Genomic DNA, 18509 nt, shown 5'->3' with positions numbered 1-18509 from the left:
AAATGGAGGCGAGTATTTCAAAAACCATTTTCAAAACTCTGGTCAAGTTTGACTCGCGAAAGCGTTTTCTTCTCTCTCCCGCGGGGAAGGGAAGACGAAAATTTTGCGACGAAAACAGGTTTGGCGACCATGATGGGACCTGTTCTTTTCTGATCAAAAGTGTGCTTGACTTAGCTCAATCATCAAAACTGTATTCACAAAATGTCAACTCTTTACTTTCAGATATCATGCGAACCTAGGAGCCCAAATTCTAACCTAACTGACATTGACTGCATATAAACTAGGCATGGTTTGGTAGGACCAGATTGAGGAGATATTTTCATGCTCACATAGACTTAGGTCTAAATACAACTCTCCTTAATTTAGGATCTGAATGCAAACAATGTATGCTTCTTCAATGATTTTCAAAATCTATCTCTTTAGGTTTTAGAGACATCTATTTCTTGCATGTGATCATTTTATTCAAACCACCTTACCTATCTTTACCCGGTCTTCACGTTGCTGGGCTCTCTTCCAAAACCCTAGTTCGGGACAGAGCCTCACAACTGGGCCACTTATTTGGGTTAACGCTCCCTACCACGTATCGCGGGCCACAATCCAAAGTATATCGGTAGGCGCTCAAGGATGTCGGAAAACCTTACCTTAGAACCAGAGTTGAAATTATATGCCACGTACCTCGGATTTTGGTTCGGGTATATCGACATAACTGGATTGGACAAAGATGATCTGAACCTAGAGTTAGGATTAAGGTCCTACAGTTGTTTTTCAAAATAATGCATCTAGAGTCAGCTTTTTAGGGAAGTGTTGTATGTGCATAAATGTTTGTGCAGGATGTGATTGTTTGTATGTTACTTTTATTTCTCTTATATTTTTTCCAAAATATTTTTTCCAAATATCCTTATTCTCATCTTTTTCTTTTATTTTCTCAAACCCTGGATGATTTTCCCAAATATCCAATTTCTTTCAAAACTCCAGGTGGTTTTCCATCTTCCCGTTCTACTGGATCTCAAATTTTCAGCTGTATTTTATATCCTGCCTGCGAATTTTCAAAATTTCCTATATTTTCCTAAGTCTCATTCTGAGTCTTTCTCTATTTTTAGTCTGATGGCATCCAGTCAAGTCGATCATATTTTTCCTGAAGGTCACATCTCCTACGAGGTGCGACAAGATTGTCCTGAACATCGAGCCCTTAGCACCAGAACTTTCATTCTCCGGTGGTACTACTCATGGCTCAAAAGCTTTTCTCGCATGTTTTCGGACCATTTGAGCGAGTGCGGATTAGAATTGGCGTCAGCAGTCGAAAAGCAGACAATAAATGGCAACCTTATCCATGCAATGGCAGAGCGATGGAATCCGTAGACATGCACCTTCTGGTTCCCATGGGGAGAGATAACAATTTTAATGGATGAATTTTCAAAAATTATGGGATTACCAAAACCAGTTGGTCAACCAGGAGATCCGTTAGAGCATCAGTTCTTGATCAATGTCAAGGGTTTGGACCCCCGAGACTCCTTAGCTCGTATGATAGGCCGTCGATCTTGGCCCCTGATCTAGTTAGATGGAAATGAATACGTCAATCTGTTTGAGTTATACCATCAATATGGGACCTTTGTCGAAGTCAGATCACTATCAAGGACATCTAGAGAAAGGATTCAGAATGCAATGGTCCTATGTACTGTAGGATTAGTCATCTTCCTAGACGGACAAAACTACATGGATATCAGAATAATCCAGCTGATGAGAAGATGGAGAAGTCGACAGACCAACCGTCTCTCCATAGCCATGGCAACACTCGCTTTTCTATATCGGGGTTTGACTCGTTTCTCACTTGGAGAGGTTATTCTCGTCGAAGGTTGCATCTACGCACTTCAATCCTGGTTCTTCCAGCACATTCCAGCCTGAGCAAATTCTTTCAGATATAACAGTCAAGAACTTCTTCCAGTGGCGTAGTACCGGTCCATGATTGACAGCATTCAAGAAGATGACATAGTGTGGGACTACTTTGATCGACAATTATCGCCTCCCAGATATACATATGCTTATGGCAAGCGGTTTAAACTGTTGGGACCTTTCTTTTGCACTTACTACCAACCGGAGCGATGTGTTCGGCAGTTTTCCCAAAGACAGCAATACATTGAAGCTAGACTACTATCAGGAGCTATGGCAGAATTCGATCTCACTTCCGCACAATGGTCCGAGACATATCATTCTGCCCGCTACGACTGGGCTTCCTTTGTTTCTCTTAAATTATTTCCTGGTCCTAGAGTGTCTGCCGACTACCATGAATGGTGGCAAATTGTTTGTCCTCCACCTCTCTGTCAAGATCAATAAAAAGTTCAATTTTTCTCATTTCAATAAAATTTTCTCTCTTTCTATTATGGTTTGACGACCTCGCCTAGGTAACAAGGCATATTTTCGTTGTTTATTTCTCATTCAAAGAATGACAACACAATTATCGCAATTCTTGCGATGACTCAATCCCTAGTAATGGGATATCTTTTTCAAATTGTCTACCATATTTCTAGCAAACATTTCTTCCAAAAACCAATTCCTTCAGAATCTAAACAGATTTTTTCCCTGCAGAGAGCATCTGAAACAATTGATGGTTTGAACAAGATCACGCAGGAAAACAACAGCATCTCAGTACTCATCAGCTTCAGAAGCAGAAATGGATTCCCCCAGATCTGTTAGAAGTCAAGATCAGCAGCAAGAGGATGATGGCATAGATCCACAGATGTATGCTATGTTCCGGAAAATGATGAACAAGATGATGAGTGAGCAGCCCGGGACCAGTTCAGAAAAGAATCCATTTAGACAGAAGTTTCATGACCACAAGGACAAGAAATCAATGAAGGCTTCCAAGAAGCAGGTTCAGCCAGAGGAAATTTCAGATGAAACAGAATCAGCGGAAGACACCGATGAAGAGTATGAGGTGCCTCCGACATTTCAGAAATATGGTCGGGAACAAAGGAGGAGCCGCAAACCAAAGAGTCAGGTCATAGAAGAGCCCCTGCAAGCACAGTTCAGGGAAATGGTCAGAGTTGTTAAAGATCTGCAAGCCCGCGACAAGGGCAAGAAAGTCTTCACCAGTGAGGACTTCTATGATGGTCTAGAAGGAGACGAAGATCTCGAAAACCTACCTCGCAAGTTCATCAAGTTCGACGGTTCTAGCGATCCGAAAGCTCATCTCACCACATTCTTCGCAGAGTGCTCAAGATTCAAGAGAGATAACAGAGCACTATTTTTATGTTTCCCCCGCAGCTTGGAAGGAGTTGCAGCTAAATGGTATGTTGAGCATATCAATCCTATCGAGCTCAAGGAGTTCGATAACGTAGTAAATTTGTTTATCGAACGCTTCATGTTCAACACAGAGGCGCTCCCAACATTAAGTCATCTCTGCAATCTAAGGAAGAATGAAAACGAAAAAGCACGATATTTCATTCATAGATGGAGATCAGCCTGCAACAAAATAAGGGATCCTATATCTGAGAGACATGCTTTATCGCTTATCCTCAACAACTTTTTGCAACCTTTGAGAGGATTAATCTCCACCGCACCATCTCGGACTTTCATTGAGTTGACTGAACGAGCCGAATGGCTCGAGCTAAGCGTGGAGAATGGAGTCTATGAAGGCTTCACATTCCCCAAGAATAACCCCCAAGGTGAACAAAAGAAGAAAACTCACTTCACCTATTCTGCCAACAACAACAACAATAGCCGAAATCATTACAAAGGGTAGAAGAAGGATTACTGCTATGGCATAGGCAATGCAAACAACAAAGGAGATCAGAAAATGAAGCCTGCTCCTCAATATAACAAGCCTCTTCAGCAAGATCAAGGACCGAAACTGCGAGAAAAGATTAAACATGAAGGATAGAGCTACGATCAAAAATTCACTCCTCTCGACCAATCGCTTGAAGATGTGCTCGAGTATATGTTGTCCAAGGAAATGATCAAGTTGTCGAGACTAGTCGATCCCCCTGTGCCTATGGGGAAATGGAAAGACCAATTTTGCAAGTTTCATAGGACAATGAGACACAACACCGAGAACTGTTTTTTTCTCAAGAATATTGTGCAGGATCTTATTGACAAGAATCTTTTGGTGGAAGGAGATGAAGAAGAAAAAATGGACATTCTCAATCAGCCCTTTCTTTCGCACACCATAGAAGTAATAGTTGAATGGTCATTCTAGCCTCAAGAGCACATCAAATCATGTTTCGTTCAAGATCTCCAAGTTCAACATCAGGTGTTAGTGCTACGACAAGCAGCACCAACCTCTAAGAAGATGGACATAATTTCAGCATTTGGCAAGCTGAAAGTGTCTGAAGAACCCACAAGATCGTCCCCCAAATTAAAAGGAATCCCAAAATTCCTTAATCAGTTCATCAAGCCCATGCCGGAAAAGGGAACGCAAAAACCACTGACTGCTCTGTCCAACGTTTCAATTTTGAACTTAGCCAAGAGTTCCTGCAAGCACCAACAAGTACTGGACGATTTGCTCAGAAAAATTAAAGTCAAACCCAGTACCACACCTGAAGACATGGCACAAATCATGAATTCAGCCATGACAAATGCACCAATCACCTTCTCGGATAAGGACCTTCTAAAGCCTCACTCATTTCATAACATTGCCTTGTGCATCATCGTTCGAGTGAGAGGAATGACAGTACCCCATGTGCTGGTTGATGGAGGTAGCAGCCTCAACATATGTCCTGAAATGACAGCAAAGGCACTAGGCATCAAGGAGGAAGAATACATTCTAGATCCTATCACTATATATGGATTTGATAACCATGGTCAAACAGCTAAAGGCAAGATATTTCTGGAAGTGTTCACCAATTACTCAGTGCACTCCATCCTCTTTCATGTGGTCAATGTGCCACCCACCTATAATCTGCTGCTCGGAAGGACATGGATCCATAATGCAAACGCAGTACCTTTCACCCTTCATCAATGCGTAAAATGGTCCAAAGGTGGAATGATTACAACAGTACTAGGAGAAGACCCAGAAGAAAGGCTCCCGCAGCCCATGATCCCTCGACCATCATTCACGGCGGATATCTCTAGCATCAGGGAAAGTGAAGAAATCAGTCTCGGAGAAAGTCTAGAAATACTCCAAACAACATCAGAATTATCTCTGCACACTGTAGCTATGACTCGGTGGAGAGGTCCTAAATTCTTTAAGATTGGAGGTCGGATCAACTACAACACTCTCAAAGATCATTTGTTGTTTCCACAGTTCATGAAAGCAAGAAAGGGATTTGATTTACTTCTGAAGCATGGTTATCAACCCTTTAAAGGATTGGGCAAAAATGAAGATGGTCGCATCGAGCCAATGATTCAAAAGCATCATCCCATAGAGCAGGACTAGGGTTCTCCGACGAAGGCTCACAAAAGAAAACGGTTTTTGTTAAAGGGGCACATTGAGAACCATTTGTTATTTCCTTTCTATTCTTTTCAAAATAAATGTTTCATTCTGTCAATGTCATTGATCAATTCAAAATCAATAAAATTTCAAGTTTCTTTATCTATCTGGGTGCCATCTATTTCCCTTCTCTATCTCCTCATTTTATAATTCCAATGTCATTTTATGCATGGTTCTTTTCAAATGATTATTTGTCATATGATGGGCAATTTTCCCTGAATCAAGTTTTTTCTCCAAAATTTTCAGAATGCATTCTTGAGCAATCAAGAAGCTCGTTCTCAATCCAAAGGCTGTCCAGAAGTCGGCAACAATTCATCGAGTCAAAGCGAGCACAGAAGATGGCAAGGTTGCAAAGCAGTCAGATGATTATGCGGAATTTGATCAGTCTCTTCAGGAATTACCAGAGTTCACCTCAGCCCAGAAGCAGGACAAACCATCTACTCTAGTACACGACCCGACTGAAGATGTCAATATCGGTTTAGAGGACAATCCCAAGATTCTATAGATCAGTACCAGTCTAAGTCCGGAAGAAAAGGAAAGGCTCACTAATTTTCTCAAGCAACATGAAGAAGTGTTCGCATGGACATATGAAGATATGTCGGGCTTAGACCCAAAATTAGTCGAACATCGCCTCGTTTTAAAGCCAGATGCTAAGCCAGTTAAGCAGAAGCTGAGAAAAATGGATCCCAGAATAGAACAACAAGTCAAAGAAGGACTCGAAGATCTACTCAAAGCAAGATTCATTCGAACTATTAACTACACCAGATTGGTTAGCTGTGATCATCGCAAAATTTTTCCGCTCTTGTGGTTTCTCTCTCTTCCTTCTCCTTTTCCTTTTCAGCCTCTATTTCCTCCTTTTTGAAGAGAGAAAATAAAAGACAGAAAAGAAGAGAGAAGAGAAAAGAAAAGAAAAGAAGAGAAAGAGGAACTCTTTTGCGGGGTCTCACTTGACCTTAATTTTGAAAGTATTTGAGAAAATAACTTGCCTCCGTTTTGAAATATTGCGGGAAAATGGAGAGACGAGATTAGTTCGTCGATACGAGGTTCGACCGTTCCTGACGCCTTTACCAGGGGTAATCGAACCAAGAATCGAATTTATGCCTTTTGCTTTGCCTAAATATCATCTAAGAATTTATCTTAAGTCTAAATGCACAAAGAATCATGCTTGTGCAATGCAAGAATGTATGCTCTTTTGGGAAAATATTTTGAAAATCTCCAAGTTTTTCTGAGATAGACTTGATAATAGAATGAAGAAATGATTTCCGAATGATTGAATCTAATTTAGAACTTGAAATAGATCAGAGAAGTTCTAAGTCTTTGAAGTAATTTAGAGTTGGAAAAATGAATATTGATTTTGGAAAGAGAATGATTTAAAGCTGAGATAAAAGGGAAAGAAAGGAAATTTTAGAAGATGGACTTTGAACTTAGATTTAGGAGAAGAGATAAAATTTGGAAATGAAATTGAATTTAAGATTTGAAATTAGGATGGATTTGAGAAATCTAAATGGTAAAAGATAGAAATGGATTTAAGAAGTTCAGATGAGGTCTGAAATTGGAATTAAATTTGAAATCTAGAATTGGAATTGGATTTGAAGTCTAGGATTTAAGATGGAGTTTGTTTTAAGAATTGGAATTGAGAATAGAAGTTGATTTGAAATCTGAAATTCAAGATGGAATTTGAATCTGAAGTTTGGATTCTAAATAGAGTTGAGATTTAAAATTGAATTCTGGATTTAGAATCCAAAATGGGAATTGGATCTGAACTCTGGGATCCAAGATGAAATTGGATTCTGAATTTTAAATGGAATTGGATTTAAGATTTGGAATCCAAGATGGAATTTGGATTTGAAGTCTGAGATCCAAAATAAAATTGGATTCTGGATCCTAAGATGGATTTTGGATCTGAAGTCTGAGATCCAAAGTAGAACTGGGTTCTGGATCCTAAAATAGAATTTGGATCTGAAGTCTGAGATCCAAAGTGGAGCTGGGTTCTGGATCCTAAAATGGAATTTGGATCTAAAGTCTGAGATCCAAAGTGGAATTGGATTCTGGATCCTAAATGGAATTGGATCCAAGATTTGGAATCCAAGATGGAATTGGATTTTGGATCTTAAGTCTGAGATCCAAGATTGGATTGGATCCGAAATCTGGAACCTAAATTGAATTTGGATCTGAAGTCTGAGATCCAAGGTTGGGTTCTAGATCTAGAATTGGAATTTTGAAGTTTAAATTTGGAAGATGAATCAGGTATTTCAAAATTGAGCTTTGAAATTGGGGATGTTAATTTGAATTTGAATTTGAAGCCAGAAAAATGGATTAAGAATTCCAAATTTGAATTGAACTTTGAAATTTGGTTTGAAATTTAGAATTTGAATCTTGAATATACAAATGAATTTCAAAGTCAAATTGGACTTTGAATTCGAAGTTTGAATTTGGAATCAGAAGATGAATCAGAAATTTCAAAGTTAAATTGAACTTTGAAATTGATTTTGAGATATTGATTTGAATTTGAATTTGAATCTCGAAAATGAATTTGGAATTACAAAGTTGATTTGAACTTTGAAATTTGATTTGAAATTTGAAGTGGAATTTTGAATAAAAATGATTTTTGAAATTTTCAAAGTCAAATTGGACTTTTAAATTGAAATTTGAATCTTTGAAATAAGATAGAAGAATAAATTGAAATATAAATTAAAGATTTGACATTCAAGATCACTTGGAAAAAGGATTTTGAAAATATGATGCAATTCTATCCTGAATGATGAATGAATTTAAAGAATTTGAAAATTGGGTTTGAAAAATCATGTTTCATTCTTTAAGTGAATTAAAATAAGATTGAGGACATAATACATCCCTGACTATGGTCATTGAATGTATTATATAACAATCATATTTAAATTCAAGTGAAGAATAAAACATATTTTGGTGCTTTTATAGAGTTTAAAATGAAATTAACTCTTAATATATCCTGACTATGGCCATTGATATATATTTTAAACTAATTTTAAGTTAAGCTCTGATAAAAGGGGAAAATATTTAAAAATATGATGATTTTTTAGAAGGGTCTAGTGTGGATCCAGTGTTATTCCATAAAAGATGAAAATCCTAAGTTTTGTTCACAACCTGACTATGGCCATTGATGCAAATCATCAACTTAGGATTTGATCACCTCCTATTAGAATAGTGCACGTGCCATTCGTGTTCCCATTTGTGCAATTTTGAGAAATAAGAAGAGAATGATATGAAAACAAGCAATATGTACATGCTCGTACATTTTAATCTAGTGCAGGAACGGAAATATTCTCATTTTATAGTCTAACTATTACATCATTGGATGGAAATTGAAGATATCAAAATTCCTAACTTAAGAGAGAAATCAACATTCTCTGGATATTCCTGCAAAACAAAGTTAATAAAAAGGCAAACATGGAAAAGAAATGTTGTATTAAAATTAGTATGTATATGATTAGACCTAAGTGTTTAAATGAGAAAACGGATATATGTATAAAGCCCTAAACGAATGAGACAATCAACACCAGAATGCATATATGAGATACTACCTAATGAGAGAATGCAGTGGAGTGTTATGAGACATATGACAATGAGATAAAAGCAGTGTTGCCGTGGTGAACACATGCTGATGGAGATTGAAGAAGACAGTGAAAGTATTTCCTGCGAATGGTTGGCTATCTTTCTGCACACAGATCCTTCCAGAGATGCTCATTTTTTTTTTGCCTATATCTTGCCATTGGCGACAGATACACACATGCTGTGAGGTCTGAACCTCTCACTGCAGGGGAAAACAACCTTTATGCTTACCTTATAGGGCCAAACCTTGCCCCTTCTGTAAGAAGATGAAGCCCTGACGATTTTGGTGGGGAAAAGGGAGGGGGGTTTCAAAGAATGGAACAAGTGCAAATGGTGAAATGGAGTGCCAAATGAAAAAAAGAGTGTAAAGGTGACAAAATGTAGAACATATGGTGAACATACAGGGAATTAATGATACAGCCAATAATCACAGACTTTTACAAAACAAGTTAATGAATTCTAGCGGTATCTCAAAAGGGATCTTGATGTCACCAGTCAGTTGATTTCAATATTTTAGGAATTGATGATTTGGAGGATGATGATGCTGGAAGTAGTGGCAACAGACGAATAGCAATATAATTGCAAGGAGGTGGAATAGTTTTGCATGGTGGGAGATCAAGTGACTGTGCTTTGAAAGCATACAAACTACGGTAAGACACAAATATGTGGGTGAATGGATATATAAATGACTATGCATAACCACATCAAATTATCTGCAAAATGGCTGCACAGATGATACCTAACACCTAAAATGAGCATTGAGCAATGCACAACGCCTTTCGGATTCCAATATGCAGGAGCACATCAGGGTGCTCCCACGACAAATCATGATTATTTTAACAGAGCGGGGGATTCCTCCTTCAGCAATAGTAGCAATGATGAACCATTTGGCAACAAGTCAGTTTGTAGTGAAGGATGGATGTTGTGATTGACAAGGGCCGATGCAACAAAATGACAGGCGAAACACAGTGAATGTAATAACAAAATATAAAACAAGAGATCAGATATCAAGTTAATTTACAAAAGAAAGAAAAGAAAAATCACCGAAATCTCTGCAAATAAAACTGATTGCCTAGGAAAGACTACTTAATATAGCAGAAAACATTGGTGTTATGTGCTAGTGGAGAATGCAGCGAGCATTAATGGATAACGAATAACGAAAATCGCAGCAGAACAAACACTAAAAATCACAGTTAAGATTCAAGTCTGATCCAGTTAATATTCGACAGAAGAAAAATTTGTAGTGAAACCCAATTCTATTCACCGGAAATCAGATGATTGGCATCGATCAACCAGATTCTCAATTTTGCAAGCATCCATCGAAACTTCAAACAGTAAAAGTGTTCACTTGAATTTCAAACAGTTAGAGATATGATAGGCTGTAAAATTCTGGTTAAACTCAACAATTAGCAACGAAGATCCTATTAAGCTCAGCAATGAAAAAATCACATTAATCCCATCTGCTAATTTAGCAACGATGTTTTTGATGCATTGGAGCTTTCACTATTAGTGTCATTTAACAGATATAACAAGTTAATAAAGCATGAGAATTGCTAGAATCAAAGCTCGACACCATTAACAGATTTATACTAACAAAGAATCCTTAAAAGATAGTGAAATCTTCAAGGAACTCAGCATTCTTAGCAGGTCCAGTAATGAAAGCTTTTACATCAACACTCGACTGGAAATAAAATAAAAAGAAAAAATAAACTAGAAACAGAAAATGACAGGAATCAGGTCAAGTTTGAAAGTGAAATAGGCATCGAAACAGGAATCAAAATTTGAAACAAAGACAAAAGCAGGAAAATAGGAATTAAAACTCGAGACAAAATGAAAACAGGAATAAAAGAAGTAAAAAAAAATGTAAGTAACCGAAAACCAACGAAGGATACCTGAAACTACTGGTATATAACGAAAAGAGATATAGAGAACGCATCAAATCAATTGCATCATCTAAGAAAATCTAATGAAGCAGAAGGAATAATACCCAATTATTGGAATTAATGATGCAAGGATGCCAATGTGCAAACGGATTTTCTGTTTGAATTGGATTTTAACCCCCCTTTGCAAGACACCAGGTCGATGCATAGGCGATGGATCCAATCTCGAATGCTCATATACACAACAAGAAAAAGATCGATGCTAGTGTGTGGTAATGAAGTTAAACCGAGGATAATCGTAAACTATGCAGAACTAAAGAGAAAAATCAAAAAAAGAAATTTAGAAATGGAAAGAGAAGCGGATGTTGGAATCGGATGTTCCGTCGCTGTAGCAATAGGTGGGTCGATCCTGCTATATGCAGGTTGACCCCATCAGTGGTGCTAAAAAAAAATGTAAAGAAGAACGAGATCTAAACAATGAAATTTGGTAACTAGAGAAGGAGATTTTACAGAAAAGAAAAAAAAAAGAGGAGGGAAACGATTACCGACCTGTAGCTTATGTTGTAGAGGCGTTCGACTTTCGACTGTGCAGATTTGGGGAAATGAGAGATGGGGCTTCTCCTCCTGTGTTCCTGCTGGATTGAAGTCCTTCAGCCGATCAAAAGAGAGAAAACCCAGGGGAACAGAGAAAGGCAAAGGGAAGGAGGGGAAGATGGATGCCAATGGTCGATGGTGCTCAACAAGGGATGAAATTAAGGGGGAAATGGATGGATGACGCTCACAATTGATGCCTCCTCCTTCCCCCATGTGTAACTCCTCTTAAAGGGGAAAATGAAGGTTCGAGAAGGAGCATATTTCAGTTGTGGATCGATGGCTGAGGTGAGAAGGACTCCCATCGAGCGAGCGAGAGGGGAGAAGGCGGGTAGGGGCGTGCGAGGCCATTGGCGATGGAGGGTTGAGAGTCAGGGTTGAAGACGTTGGTGATGGACGAAGGAAGGAGGCCGTGGAGGATCAGATGATGGAGGGGGAAGCCAGGGGAAGGTTCTGGAGTTGGCGGTTTTGCCAAAGGGAGCGAGAGGGAGCCGGCGAGAAAGAGGGTCCCCGAACCCTAAAAAAAAAATCGTTAAAAGGGTTTTTACCAAAAGGCGGTTCCCTATGAAAAAGTTTTCAAAACAGTGGTCTTTTCAAAAGTTTTTGCAAAAGAATGGTTTTAGTTAAAAGATCGTTTTCAAAAAGAGTTTTTCTAAATCCGATCTTTGTTTTTTTTTTTTTTTTTCATTTTTTTGTTCTTTTCTTCATTTTCTATATTTTTTTTGATATTTTTGGAACGAAATACTAGAATTTACAGAAAAACAAGGATTTAAACTAAATTTTTGTATTTTTGAGAAATATTTACAAAAGAAGGTTTTCAAGGCTATTTTGGGGAAATTTCTTCAAAAGAATGGGTTTGGACCCAAGTTTTGAGAAAATATTCGAGTTTTAAACCTCGAATTGAGGAACATGACACGATAGATCCAAACGGATATCGGATGAACTGTCTGAGCCTGTTAAAAGGTTACTTTGGTAATTTTGAGAATTTGATTCAAAAATTGGACAACGAAGCTCAAATTTTGGATCTTTGATCTGGATCCGGATACGGATCCGGAATTGAGTCAGATATATAAAATGGACTTAATTCCATTAAAACTTTGAGAAACAACTGGTATTTAGATTTAAAACTGACTCGATTACTCAGAAAATGGGGTCAAGGGCAAAAAGGGAATATTTACAACATTTTGAAAAATTTGGGGTGTTCATATTAGCCAATATTGTCATTGTTCCAAAGAAAAGCGGCAAAGTGAGGATTTGCATAGACTTCAGAGACCTCAATAAAGCGACTCTGAAAGATGATTATCCACTTCCAAGCATCGATCTTCTAGTCGACAGCACGGGAGCGGCGGTAGCGGCCGGACGACGAATGGCGGGAGTGGGCGAACGGCGGGAGCGGAAGCAGCGAAAGAAGAAAAGAAAAAGAAGTCTGGGATTAGGTTTATCGACAATTAGCGACGGCTTAATTCCGTCGCTAAGCCGTCATAAATCAAATTTATGAACATAGCGACGGAATATATTCCTTCGCCAAATCCGTCGCTACATAGCGACGGCAAATTGTCTGTTGCAAAATCCATCGCGAACTGGTGCGCCCATTACGACAAAATGTTCCATCGAAACATCCGTCGCTAAGTAGCGACGGAGTTTGCGACGGGATAACATCCGTCGCTATTTTCGTAAATTTCATTGATTATAGCGACGGATGTGTTTCTCTCGTTAATCCATCGCTAACTAGCGACGAAATTATTTCGTCGCTAAGCACCTATTTTCTTGTAGTGAAATCGGCACAAGTGATGAAAGGTTAGATATTGAATTTGTGATGTGATTTGTGGCCCCTGAATCTATAATCCAATATTGAGATACAAATAAACAAACTGATGATTTAGGTATATTACTTGCAAGGTTGGTCATAAATGGAGTGTTTTGGTCATGTAGATTGACAATGGTCATGATCTTGTCATATTATTTTTGAGTAAGTTTAGGAATGGAATGACTGAATATTAGCTTTTTAGGTTCGGTTGTGAAGTGACAGACATTGACATTAGCCTGGCTACTAAAGCGAGCATTGGAAGAACCCCTTGATCGATTAGGAAAACCATGAAGATAATAACATTTTGCCTTGATGTCGCCTAAATGCCCACAATGTTTGCATTTCGGTCTGGTGAGCATCTGAGCTATCCTTGACATGTCAGCTTTGATAGGTTGATTACTTTGATCGATTGCCGCAACAACTGGTTCATAGGCTGTTGTGAGATGAAGGTTATATTGTCATTCTTGAATGATCAATTAATAGGCCTTGGATATGTTTGGTAACGGTGTCATAAGAAGTAATTGACTCTGGATGGCACTGAAGTTGTCATTGAGGCCCACTAAAAATTGAATAAGCCTCTCTCGTTGTTAGAGTTCTTGAATGAACTTCATGGCCCCACACAAGCAAGGTAAAATCTCAACGTATGGGGACATTTCATCTCATAACTCCTTCAGTTTAGTGAAATACATCGTTACAAAATATTATTCTTGCTTGAGATTGATTATCTCTTGTTGGATTTGATATATTATGGGAGCGTTCGATTAGGAGAACCTCTCACAAAGCTCTGCCCAAACCGCAGTTGTGGGTTGAGCATAGATTACGCTAGTTGCTAGATAACCAGGATAACACCATATTGTTGCACCGTTCCCAGATAGCAACATTTGGTGACGATGATGATACACTAGGGATATCCCCAAGTTATCCGAGTGATGGAGGAAAAATGGATTGACTGTCGATTCTTGTGTGTTCTCAGATAAACCAACAGTGTTGTTGATGCTATCAGAATCCATTGAGGATAGCTTAAAGACGCTGCTCACGGAGTTGATCTCACCTGACTATTACTTAGATCGATAAGAAACGAACTACAATGCTTTGGGGGATCTTCGGCTAACACAATAAACCGTCTACCACAATGGAAAGCGAGAGTCACCAGTCAAAAACGTCCCTGTTCTGGTACCATGAAGAAAAAGGTTCACAATTGGATTTCTGATCAAATTGTTTATTCTTTACAAAAGGTGAAATACTAAATACAAAATGTTGATTTATCTTGGTCGACCTTTTTTTTTCTAAAATGCGGGTAACAAATCAGCAGGTCGTTAACATCAGATAATGACTTATCTTGGTCGATCTTGTAGGTAATCGTTAACAGCAGATAAAATGTACGTAATCTTTAACAGCAGATAACAATGGGGATAAGCTACTGTTAATGAGATTTTTACAACACATTTTTACAGCAGCTAATAGCCCCCGGGCCTATGTTAGGCGTGCTTACGAAGAGGGAGCCACACCCTGGCGAATCTAACCTTGACTGCCTGTTTAGCAGCCAAAGCCCACCCCAACCCCCTTGGGCCCAGGTGCAGCTACATTGCACACTAAAAGTATGGCTCTGCATATGGGCCACCATCTTTCGGATACAGCCAGTCAGCTGTGGGGCCAACAGCAGATAGAGGTCGATCAGAAGCACCCTCACCCATTTATTATGCAAGGTGATTGCACCTAACCTTGATTCCCTATCTCACCGATACAAGACACACCTCACTGTAAGACTGTCCAGCCCTTCAAGTACTAAAGAAAGAGGGAAATCAACACAAGAACACCAAAAGCGAAAATGGTGGATCTGATCGATGTGCTTCTTTGGCCCTCAACTTTGTTGGCGTGTATGTATGCCTATCTCTTCTTCTCAAGAAAAACCAGCAAACTCCCACCAGGTCCAGTGGGTCATCCAGTAGTCGGTTCCCTTTTCCAGCTAGGCAGCAAGCTCAACGAGTCGCTCCTTGAGCTCTCTAAAGTGTATGGACCGCTAATAAGCTTGCAGCTTGGGTTCCTCACCACCGTGGTGGTCTCGTCCGTGGAAATGGCAGAAGAGGTGCTGCAGAAGCATGATCAAGCGTTTGCGAGCCGAACCATGCTAGATGTGCTCGATGTGTTCGACTACCCCAAGTGGTCATTGATTATGAGCCCCAACGGGCCGAGATGGCAAGAACTAAGACGCATCTGCAACAATCAGCTGTTCACCCCAAAAAGGCTGGACGCGCTGAGGGGGCTGCGTGAGGAGAAGGTGCGCACATTGGTGCAGCATGTCCTAGAGGCTTGCGCTAGTGGGCGCGTGGTTGATATCAGTGAGTGCGCCTTTGTTACTGCCTTGAACTCCGTGTCCAACACCCTCTTCTCGCAGGATGTCGTCGGTCTAGACTCAAAGTTGGCCGGGGAGTTCAAGGAGCTGTTCGCTCTATTAATGGAAGCTGGCGGGAAGCCGAATCTCGCAGACTTCTTTCCTGCACTGAGGTTTGTGGACCCTCAAGGCTTGAGGCGCCAAACGAAGGTCTGTTTCAAGAGAGTCTATGCCTTGTTTGATGAGATTATAGAAAAACGCATGGAGTCTTATGTTTCAACCGGAGGGTCCGACAAGAGAGGCGATTTCTTGGATTCCCTTCTTGAGCTGAGTGGAGCACCGGGCTCCGGGATCACCATGCTAAACATCAAACCTTTGTTGACCGTACGGTTCTCTAACTTTTCTTTTTTTTTTTCTTTCTTTCGAATATTTGGTTTTAACCTTTTTCTATATATATATATATATATATATAGGGGTACAATAAGTGACAGGTATTGGCCATATTATTTTTTTTCAGTATCATGAAAAAATGCGATATTTTAGTCATCGTTTTTTTCTTAATGATGAAAGAACACTCTCACCAAAACCAGGTCACTAATGAGCCCGCCTCCCTCCGAAGTAGAACTCCGGATAGAAGACACTACCACCAAGCCTTACCTGCTTCAACTATGATAAAGCAATGGCATTCCCTTAGCGCCAGCGGAATTCGATCATGAGCCTTTACCATGACATAGGACCCGATGACCCACATGGGTAACCACAGCAGTGGTTGGTCTGGTTTTATATGGTGACAAAATAGCACCATATTTTTAAAAATGGTGCTCAATTATTTTGACAGCTCAATTCTTTGTTGTTTTCACATATTTATTTCTCCAAATGGACACCACACCTATCTCGAAAAAATGCCAAGATGGGTGGTTGTCTTCATCATGAAAGGACGGTACAATAATGTGAATGCTTTGTTGATAAACATCAAGGCGCAGTCATCACCAGGCGTACCTCACATATGCTTGGATGTGGACGGCAAGTAAGGCTATGGCAGTGAAAGAAGGGACCGTCCATCTGGTTTGGACGGTAGAGAATTTTTTTTATTTCTAAAATTTGTTTTTCTATTTTTCCCTCAAGTACCTCATTTTGTTGCCGCGTATAGCACCTGTTTGAACTTGTGAAGCAAGGGGACCCACATCCCCACACTTGATAGTCATGCTTGTCGGTCTCACTCACATTTCCAACACACACAATATGACCTGATTTGCACTCAAACAACACAATATGTTATATGACCTGATTTGCATTCAAACAATAAATGCAATCTACTTGAATAGGACATGTTCATTGCGGGCAGTGAGACGAGCTCCACCGCCATAGAGTGGGTGATGGCAGAGCTGCTTCGCCACCCAGAGAAGATGGCCGCTGCTCAGACTGAGCTAACGCAAAGCATTGGCAAGGGTCGTGCCGTGGAAGAGCTGGACATCCTGCAGCTCCCTTACTTGGAGGCTGTTGTGAAAGAGACCCTAAGATTGCACCCACCGGTTCCATTATTAGTCCCCCGAAGGGCAGATGCAACCGTAGAGCTCGCTGGTTTCACCGTCCCAAAGCACAGCCAAGTGCTCATCAATGCGTGGGGGATCGGACGAGACATTGCATACTGGGAAAACCCCTCATCCTTCTCACCAGAACGGTTCATCAAATCGGATGTGAATTTCAAGGGAAAGGATTTCCAGTTCATCCCTTTCGGGGCAGGGAGGAGGATCTGCCCAGGCATGCCTTTGGCCGTCCGCATGGTTCACCTCGTGGTGGCCTCTCTCATCCACTCTTTCTCATGGAAGCTCCCCGACGAGATCGCACCGGAGCAGCTCGATATGAGCGAAAGGTTTGGCTCAACCATGCGTAAAGCGGTTCCTCTGCGAGCGGTTCCATCTCTCTTGGTGAATATCTGAGAATGGTCCAGTCCTATTGCGACTTTGTTTGGATATGCTTACCAATAAATAAAGTCCAAGAACTTCTTGAAAGAAGCTGGTCTTGAACTTGTCTACGACCATTGTGACCAATAAGTTTTGCCAACCATTTTAAACGGTCAAAATATCGTAAAATATCACCATAATTTGAAAATATCGTGACATTTTTGTTTTTAAATATCATGATTTTATCATGGTTGAGAAGTGCCATGTTGACCTTGGCCCTGATAAAATTCTATGGGTACTCCCCTGCCCTCTCTAGGAAAAGATCTCTATATATTGACTTTGGCTTTGGGGGCAAGGAAAACGCACTAGGGTGCAAACCGATCAGATTCAGGCTGGATCATTCTAGATCCAAATCTAAATTCAAAATGTGAACTGTAGATCTGAATCAGATCACGGTCTGATCATATCCAATGAGACAACATTCAATCCAGATCCAAATCATGTGTAATAATACTGGATCCAATAAGAAAAGTGGAAAAAAGGTGCTATTTATGCAAATGGATCCCATTTTTACCTGAATCAGAATCAGATCCGATTTACAGTATTGATCCGAAGCTGAAAACAGTTCTATCGGAATGCACATCCATATCTTTCTTCAATGATCCAAATCCAAAAATTATCTCAGGGTTGCGTAGGATATCTGATCGTATCTGTTACATTATTACCCTTAAGGCGCACCATGAGTATTGAACTCTTGGTATCTTTCAACTTGAATGATTTAAGCCGACCCACCTAGCCAAGTGCGAAGAGGGCAATAACGCCTGCTATGGCATAGCACACTTATAGTGTTTTGAAGATTTTTGAAAAAAGTGGCAGCTGCCAAATCCATGATTTAGTAAATACAAAGGAGAAAAGGAGAGGGTGGTGTATGTTCGCCCCCAATGATTCATTGAATCCCACGTCTGTGTTTGGGGGGTCGAAT

General features: G+C 39.9%; 1 pseudogene; it reads left to right on the top strand.

The window, feature by feature from the left end:
- The first annotated feature begins 15119 nt into the window (after window positions 1-15119).
- LOC149834700 (geraniol 8-hydroxylase pseudogene) lies at window positions 15120-17563 on the top strand (annotated as a pseudogene).
- Window positions 17564-18509: the final 946 nt, after the last annotated feature.

This window comes from Nuphar pumila, chromosome 6 (genome assembly GCF_984573655.1).
Source record: "Nuphar pumila chromosome 6, dmNupPumi1.hap1.1, whole genome shotgun sequence".
NCBI classification, from domain to species: Eukaryota; Viridiplantae; Streptophyta; class Magnoliopsida; order Nymphaeales; family Nymphaeaceae; genus Nuphar; species Nuphar pumila.
Note: the sequence above shows the minus strand (reverse complement) of the source record. Positions and strands in the feature narration are given on the sequence as shown.